Here is a 7,826-nt window from a genome sequence, read left to right as displayed (position 1 = left end):
CTCATCTATTGATGACCATTTAGATTGTTTACATATCTAAATTATTGTGAATAAAGCTGCTATGAAACATGAGAGTGTTGATATATATTTAAGGTACTGATATCATTTCTTTTGAATATGTGCCAGAAATGGAATTGTAGAGTCCTATGGCAGTTTTATTTTGGGAAATCTTATTATTTTTGATAATAATTATAGTAATTTATATTTCCATCAACTGTGTAATCCTATTTCTTTATGAAATGGTTTGCCCATCATGGTTATTTATATTTGTTTTTATTCTTACACAAATACACATTATGATTTTTTATTGTATAAAGTGGTCAGTGAAATGATCTTTTTTATGTTTCTCAAATAAATTATCTTTGCAAAATATCAATGAATATAATAAATATTTAAGCTTTATTACACAACCATATTTTGGCATTTTAATATTTTGAAATTATAAATATTAGAAATTTTTAAAATGTATTTATTTACCCAAAATGCAGAGTTACAGAGAGGTAGAGGCAGAGAGCAAGAGAGAGAGATTCTCCATCTACTGATTCACTCCCCAAATGGCAATAATGGTCAGAGCTGAATCAGCTCAAAGCCAGGAGCCAGGAGCCAGGAGCTTCTGAGTCTCCCACATGGATGCAGGGGCCCAAACACTTGGGCTATGTTCCACTGCTTTCCCAGGCACATTAGCAGGGAGCTAGGTCAGAAGTGGAACAGCTGGGACTCAACCCAGCTCCTTTATTTGATGTTGGTGTTGCAAGCTGTGGCTTTACTCACTATGCAACAGCACCGGCCCCAAATCAGGAATCTGATCTCTTGATGTTTCAGTATTCAAGATTATGGCACTCAACATTGTCTTTGGGCTCATACCATTTTGGGTACCCAGTAACAATTTATTGTTGCTAGGGTTATTTTTAACACTTTGGGCTTCTAACCTTTATACTAAGATTGATTTTACTTATATTTTCATATGCTTTCATGTTATTAGAATCCTTTCCTTTTTTGTCAAATAATGTAATGCTTTATTTAATTACCAAAAATAACATTTTATAGAAAAGGAACTATAATGCACAGCAAAGTATGGCTGTAAAACCTCAAACTAGATGGGAATGCTTAATTTAGGTCACCAAAAGTAATATCTCCCAGAGATGCAATCGAGACAAAGCAAAGGTATAACTGCACATTTGCCATCGATAGCAATTCCCTCTGAAATACTTTGAGATTACATTTTGGCCCCGGGTTCAAACTAATATTTGTTAGAATTATTCAGCATCATCACAAGAATGAAAATAGTTGTCAAAAATGTTTTTAATGCTAAAAAGTAACTAAAAAGTTGTTCTTTGCTAACAACTAATTGCAATGCCTACCAAAACAGCCTAATGCAAGTATACTTTCATGAACATTTTGCAGTTAACATGGCTGCTCATTTCTTGCCCTCACAGATGGTCTTTGCAGTGTCAGAGCACGTTCAGGCACACAAGAAGTAAATCTTAACAGAAATAACTAGAGTAACTCAAATAACAAGGCCTGCCTCTGCCAGAGCTCCCTGGGTCGTCATGGCATTTGTACGCTAAGCGAAGAAGCTTATTGTTACCAGCAACATAATAAATTGCCCTGGGGTTCTTCGTGCTGTAGTGTGCCTCACAGACAGCAATATAAGCTGACTCTGGGAAGAAGTCATCATGGTATTCTGCTAAAAATCTCAGAAAATCAAAGTGCTTCAGTAAAGCCTTCAGATTCTTATCAGAAAAGGATATCTTTCCAAGGATTTCTGGAAGTTTTGCAAACAAGAGCAGCAAATGTTGTGTCCATAAATGTAAGAGGGTGGAAGTGGCTTGTCACCTGGTGGGTAGTTGTCAGGAACAAGCTTCCAGGAAAGAGCCTCATTTATTTCATTAGTTCTTCACCCTTCAAAGCCAGCAAACACACCACTCCCTTCTTTGCTAGGAGTCTAGAAGAATAGGTGAGGGTGATCTGCCATGCACAGGTGTCTTCTTTTCCAGGTGCAGGAACAGCTTGGGCATGCTGGTGGACGTGTCCAGCTGTCGGCGCTTGGGTGAGGCACTGCTCTCAGACAACCTGTCACAGTAGGTGCTGTGACGCGTGGATAACCTGAGATTGTAAGACTTCCGGCTCGGCTTTGCACCTTTTGGGGTGGCCAGTTCACCCGCAACTGGCTCTCTGTGGACTGTGGTGTGGATGGATTCAACAGAGGTGGGGTAGGCGACAGCTCCTCCTGGCTCCTTTGTGGCATTTTCCTTCATTGGAAGAAAAAATTTAGATGAAGTCACCTTTTTATACTGAGCTTGTTCATATGGATAAAGCAAAACCAACGGGAGAATATAATCAAAGGTTATCCTTAAGCCATCCACCATCTCCTTACACAGGTCAACATTCTTTTCTGCTGGGATATAGTGCACATTCATGCTGGCGTGCACCATAGTGTGATGGTGACGAGGCTTCTCGTTGGCAGAAAAGGCTGCATTGATAGCAAAATGCTTCACATAGGATTCCAAAAGTTATGATGTTGGTCTGGCATGGAAGTTTCACCAACCCTTTCCTCCTCTTAATACAGTAAGTCATCCTCCAGCTGCTTCTTCAGAACTTCAGGGATTTCTAGAGTTATTGTTCTTTCTTCCATTTCTCTCTGTTTGCAGCTCCAGTTCTTCTTTCTCAGCCTTCTCTTCAATATCACTTTCTTCACTTATTTATTCATCCTCTCTTGCCCACTGTCACCAGAGGAACCACTTATTGAGTTTTCCTCAATTTCCTCTTTTTCTTAAACAGGGAGACTTTTTAAGACAGAGTCAGTACCAGGCAATCTGCAGCACTTCTTCTTTCTTCTTGAGCTTCTCAGGCGAGCTACAGCTTTTCTTACCAATTTCTGCTGTAATCTGTGATTTTCATCAGTATCATGAAGTGCATGATCTTCCACTGCCCATCTATCCCAGCTTCTATTCCAACCATTAAAATGGATCAGATATTCTGGGATCTTTCTGGCTTTTTCATCTTTTCCAACAATAACATCGACAATCTGGGTCTGATGGGCAGGGTGTCCCTCTGGAGCCCAGGAGATACTGGGCCGCCTGGGATAAACAGAGATTCAATATGAAAGCAAGGCTGTAGGTAGCAGGCCATCATCAAGGATGGCCTATGCCGCTGTCACCTACACAATCTGTCAACCGGGCTTGCGAATGCAACCGACACTCGGGGACTGAAGCGCTACGAGCATCCTTTCATTTTAGCTAAAATCACTCATTTTGTCTTTTCCTGTAAGGGAGATCTACTGGTGATGAACTCTCTCAGCTTTTGTTGAGCTAGGTAGTAGTTATCACTCCTTCATTTATGAAGAACAACATTGACTGGTATCAGATTATTTCTTTCAGCATTTTGGGAATATCATCCTACTCCTAGCCTGCAAGATTTCTCTTGAAAAATCCACCATTAATCTAACACAATTTACCTTGTGTGTGTGTGTGTGTGTGTTACATATATATATATATATATATATATATATATATATTCTCATTGCTTTCACAATTCTCTTTGTCTTTCATTTTTGGGCATTTAACTATCATGTATTTGGTCAAGTTCTCTTTGGTTGAAATTCTTTGAGGACTTTTATATTTCACATCCCTGGGCAATCATAGCTATCCCAAGATTTGATATTTTTCAGCCATTATGTCTTTCATTAAACATTCACTTGTTTCTCATTCTCCTCCATCATAGAGTTGTTTTATATATAAAACAAGTGAATATATGGTTTTTTTCCTGGATAGTGTTTTGTAAATTCCGTAATCTTTCTTCATCCATTTTTCACTCATTTTTCTCCTTCAGAGGGATAAATTCAATGATGTGACTGTAGTTACAAATTCTTCTGCTCAATCAAGATTTCTTTGAACCTTTTTGCATAATTTTTCATTTCATTCATTACATTTTTAGTTCCAGAATTGCAGTTCAGGTCTATTTTGTGAATTGTAATTCTCATTCTGTTCATGCATTGTCTTCCTAACTTTGTTGCCTATGCTCTCATTTAGTTTTCTTAGGTTCTTTTAAGGTATTATTTTGAATTCTTAGTCAAACAATCTTCAAATTTCTCTTCTTTGACATGGACAATATATAAATTATTTTTTTAGTGGTGCCACATTTATTATTTTCTTCTTCTTTTTTATGTATATATTTGCTATATTTTCTTTTGAGGAAGTACTCATCACTTGTAGTTATGAACTTCCTGAGAAAAATGCTTTCACCATCCAGTCTTCTTAGGGATTTTTGGAGTTTTCCCTGACTTTTTGTAGGGATGTGCCAAATCTACCCTCATGTTTCCTCTTGTAGGGATACTCATAAGGTGTTTTGCCTTTCCCTGATCCAAATGAGCTGTGTGAGATGCTGAGACTACTATTAGTTTTCATTGACATGGTGCCCTGGTATGCAGAGTTAGGCTGCCTGTCTATGTAGGCTTGAGAGCCATAGGTGAAGACTTACATTTGCATTTCTGGGTGCAAGCATGCAGAGGGAACTGTGTAGGGAGAAAAATGAGGTGAACAAATCACTGGAGGAACCTCTGGGTCAGTTTGGGAGTTCATGGGTAAAGCATACAAACTATGGGCCTCCTGATGGGATATGTAAAGCCAAGAATTTTATCCTTTAGTTGAGTCTGATTCACCCTTGCTTTGAGTCTCCAACTGTCTTTCCTACTCCCAACCTTTCCTAGTGGGTGCTCTTGGTGTCACAATATATTATAAGCAGCTAAAATATGGCAATAAATTCTGATAGTATCCTTATGGTATCCTTTGGTTTGATACAGGGATGAAATCACTTTTTAGTAAGGAAGAATGACCAATGATTTTCCTTTATTGTCCCAAACTATCTCTGATCTGGATTTCCTCTATTTGGTCTTCCAAATCTACTCCACACATTTCTTTTTGTTCTGTGAGCCCTAATTTTAAACAGTATGAAATTCTACAGCAAATTCTCTTGCCTTCTAGATAAGTTTGCTTATCATAAGAAATGTCAACCAGAGCTAAAATAAATACTCATAGTTCTACCAGTTACAATAACTTTTCTACTTTATGAATTTTTATAGCATTGGATCCACCCACCGTGGCATTATGTAAGATCACTACAAAAAATCTTGACTCCCTCAGAATCATATAAGTAATTAACCTATTGACTTATACACTACATTTTTCCAGGAGGATTATTCAATTACTAGCTAAGAATAAAACTTTAGAAACATGACAGAGTGATACGCTATAGAGAATATTGCAAGAAAGAAAAGATGAAAGTGAGAGTGAGGGAATATTGATGAGAGCCGAACATCAGAGAAAGTGCATACCATAACATTTGTCTATTTAATTTTAGAGAGTCAGAAATTTTTCTAAAAAATATCAGAAAAATAAAATATTGCACACCTTGTGATTCTTTGTGTCAAAAAAAATGGAATATGATGAAATTCAACTGATCCTGGGACTAAAGTCAGTAGAGATTGTCTCTCTAAGATTTTCATTGAAGTCTTGCTAATGCTACACATCATGTTCAATACATCATTTAAGGCCGGCGCCGTGGCTCAATAGGCTAATCCTCTGCCTTGCAGCGCCAGCACACCGGGTTCTAGTCCCGGTCGGGGCACCAGATTCTGTCCCGGTTGCCCCTCTTCCAGGCCAGCTCTCGGCTGTGGCCTGGGAGTGCAGTGGAGGATGGCCCAAGTGCTTGGGCCCTGCACCCACATGGGAGACCAGGAAAAGCACCTGGCTCCCAGCTTCAGATCAGTACAGTGTGCAGGCTGCAGTGGCTATTGGAGGGTGAACCAACAGTAAAGGAAGACCTTTCTCTCTCTCTCTCTCACTGTCCACTCTTCCTGTCAAAAAAAAAATACATCATTTAATATAAGTACAAGTTTAATGGGCTTTTGCTTTATTAAAGTTTTGTTTATTGGGTGGTTTAATTTACAGCAACAGCATCAACACAAGATGGTTAATTTACATAAAAATGCTATTCATATACAAGTACCAAAATGCATTTAGAATGCTATTATTGTACAAGTACAACATGTACAACTACAAGGGAATGGCTGAGGTTAACGGAGGAAAAGGTAATATGATGCATATCTTCCTACAGGGGAATATTTTCACATAAATAAATCCATTTAACTGGATATTGACAACTTTTGACCTATACTAAGTGTGAGATTTTATTTTGTTAATTTTTCATTATCTATTGTTATACAATGCCAGTTAAGAGGCTCACAAAATCCAATTAACTGGATATTGACAACTGTTGACCTATACTAAGTGTGAGATTTTATTTTGTTAATTTTTCATTAGCTATTGTTATACAATGCCAGTTAAGAGGCTCACAAAAACAATTGTATTACAAGCAGCAAGAGAGAAAAGTAGAGACCTTTTCAGAGGAGATTCAAAGGCTAATGGTGATTTGTGCTTGAAGGAGCCACTTCTCAGTCTGCCTTGAATTGAAGAGATGTAAAGCTATGTTTCCTCTTGGAAAATTACTGTTTTAAAACTCTACCACCCTGTCAGCTGAGTAAGAAGGTCAGAAAAACTTGATTCACCAAGCCAATGAATGGTAACTTTTAGTTTAAAACTAGCTCTTCTCATTCCTCAGTCTCTGATTTTTGTAATACATATCAATAAAATTTTATTAACTATTTCTGTTAGTATTACTCTGAACATTAGTTATGTTTCTATTTGTAAATACAAATGATTCAATCTTTATTTGTAAATACAAAACACTCAAATAATGGTGCAACGCTCTTACTAAATATTGCCACTTCTCAGTTGATTCTTGCCTTGGGGCCACCCAGCAAGTCAGTTGCAGCCAAATAAAGGGCAGACCTCAGGCATTTTGATTCTCTTTCCCTATCTTTTACTTTATGTTATACAAAAATATTTATATGTCAAAAATACCAATTTTCCTTAAGATTTATTCAACACCTCGGTTTGATCAAGAAATGATGCAAAGCAAACTTGAGAAGTTTAACTCAGCTTATAATATTTCAGGTTCTAGAAATATAAGACTAAAGATTGTTCAGCTGTTAGCACCAGTAAGGTAGAACTTTCTGAGCCATAGGACTGACACTGTGGAGCAGCATGTCATGCTGCCTTTTGTTAAACTGTTAACTCATATCAAGATGACTTTTCAAGTCCCTGCTTCTTTGCTTCTGATCCAGCTCTCCATTAATGCACTTGGGAAAGCAGCAAAAGATGGCCCAAGAACTTGGGTCCCCGCCACCTAGAACCCAAAGAGGTAATTGGTGTCCTTGCTATATAGATAATGCCTTGAGATAAAAAAGATGAAGTGACTTGTTCAAGGTCACATAACTAACTGCTGAGTACAAGTTAGAGATCCTGACTTTCATTACATAAAATTGTAGTTATGGTCTATTTAATAGCTTTCTTTCTTCACAAGAACAATAAATAGCTTAATACTTGATCACAAGGATACATCAATCCAACAAATCAAATATGACACAGCTTAGAATGTCCATTTAGGAAAGATGTTTGCCTTATTCGGGTTTACACAGCAAGGAAGTTGAAATAGTTAATTTCAAAACTAATACACATGAATTACATCTGATGAAAAACAAATATAAAAAAAACAGAACAACCTCTAAATATTCTAAGCAGTTAAATCTTAATAATACAATTTAGAAGCATGTCAAAATGTGTTTTATGATTCAATGAAAAGAAATTCAAAATTCTTAATATCAAGTCAGCTTACCAATAGATTAAGAAAGCAGGACATAAATCCAAGTAATGATAAAGCACTGTGATCATTAATCAACAAAATTAAAGTCCATTTTTGCTCAACTT

At 37.2% G+C, this 7,826-nt stretch overlaps 1 pseudogene; it reads right to left on the bottom strand.

Annotated features, from left to right (window-relative positions):
- Positions 1 to 1,206: 1,206 nt before the first annotated feature.
- On the bottom strand, positions 1,207 to 7,544 carry LOC127488694 (MSL complex subunit 3 pseudogene; annotated as a pseudogene).
- Between the last annotated feature and the right edge of the window lie 282 nt (positions 7,545 to 7,826).

This window comes from Oryctolagus cuniculus, chromosome 19, assembly GCF_964237555.1.
Source record: "Oryctolagus cuniculus chromosome 19, mOryCun1.1, whole genome shotgun sequence".
In the NCBI taxonomy this organism is placed as follows: Eukaryota; Metazoa; Chordata; class Mammalia; order Lagomorpha; family Leporidae; genus Oryctolagus; species Oryctolagus cuniculus.
Note: the sequence above shows the minus strand (reverse complement) of the source record. Positions and strands in the feature narration are given on the sequence as shown.